This window comes from Lactuca sativa, chromosome 1, assembly GCF_002870075.4.
Source record: "Lactuca sativa cultivar Salinas chromosome 1, Lsat_Salinas_v11, whole genome shotgun sequence".
Taxonomy (NCBI): Eukaryota; Viridiplantae; Streptophyta; class Magnoliopsida; order Asterales; family Asteraceae; genus Lactuca; species Lactuca sativa.
In genome coordinates this window covers 192,080,622-192,082,203 of record NC_056623.2, presented here as the reverse complement: position 1 = coordinate 192,082,203, position 1,582 = coordinate 192,080,622, and positions in this window count along the sequence as shown.

The window sequence follows — 1,582 nt, the reverse complement described above, 5'->3', positions numbered from 1 at the left end:
ATGGCATCTGGCCAGTCAGGGTCTCGCACACTGTCCTTTAAGGACTTTAGGGGCAGTGGTGCGCCAGATTTCCATGGGGAAAAGGACCCCATTGCTGCCAGACGATGGATTGCGGACATTGAGTCCGCACAGCTGACCAGCTTCTGCCCCAAGGGGTCGAAGGTGAGATACGTAGAAGGGTCTTTGAGAGACAGAGCTAGAGACTGGTGGGATTCTGTTAGTGACTCATTGGGAGCCTCAGCTGTTGAGGCTATGACATGGTCGGATTTTGTGACCCGGTTCCGAGCAGAGTTTGCGCCAGCTGTAGAGCTTTAGCAGCTAGCCAGAGAGTTTTTGGACATAAGACAGACTACGGAGACTGTGGCGGAGATCACCGCCAAGTTCCGGGAGAGGGCATTGATGGTTCCCCAGTATGCGGTAGATGAGGATATGAGGAGGACCCACTATCATGACATGCTACGGGCTGACATCTGAGAGCATGTCAGCTTTTCAGCTTGCCCTACCCTGGAGTCATTGATTACCAGGGCAAGGGAGAGGGAGATTGATTTGGAGCATATCCGGAAGAGGAAGGCAAAGGCGGGGCATGTGGCTGGGTCTTCAAGGAAGAATCCCAGGGGATCAGATGGTAGGCCGAAAGGCCAAGGAGGACTGGGCAGCTGCGGGAAATGCGGCAGGTCGCACCAGGGAGCATGTAGATTGGGATCGTCGGGCTGCTACAAGTGCGGCAAGATGGGACACTTTAGCAGGGATTGTACTGCCCCTGCCTCGGTTGTTCAAACATCTGAGTTGTTATGTTTCCACTGCAACCATAGGGGCCACAAGAGGGTCAATTGCCCCCAGTTGACAGCAACATCAGCACCGGTGAAGACGCCAACTCCAGCGACCCTGAGGATCACAGATGGCCGGCAGGGCAAGTCGGAGGCTCCAGTGGTGAGGAGTCGGGCCTTTCAGCTGACTATGGAGGAGGCACGCGCCACACCCGATGTGGTGACGGGTATGATTTCTTATTTATGCTTTATGTTATGCTACTGTAATTTTGATATGTTATATGTATGTGCTCTGTTTAGGATCGTTCCATGTGAACGGTATCCCAGTTCAGGTATTGTTTGATTCGGTGGCTACCTGATCATTTGTTTCTCTTGCGCTTAACAAGAAGTTTACTGAGTCCTCAGGCATGTTGGATTGCCCTCTAGAGGTTGAGATTGCTGACGACCGGTCGGTGCGAGCATCAGAGGTCTTCTGGGATTGTGTATTGAGATTGTTTGAGGAGCGGTATCTGGTCGAACTGGTTCCCATACCTTTGCGGGGGAACAAGGTTATTATCGGTATGGATTGGTTAATCCCCAATGGGGCAGTGATCGACTGCGCGCCGCAGTTGGTGCGGATCAGAACCCCAAGTGGGGGAGAGCTGGTGATTCAGGGCGAGAGGCCACAACGAGGACCAGCCTTATGTTCAGCAGCGAGAGCTAGGCGTTACCTTCAGCAGGGTTGCGCAGGATATGTTGCTTATGTCATGGACGACCGGGAGGCGGGTAAGGCGACAGTGGGCGATGTGCCCGTGGTTCGAGAGTTTGCGGATGTA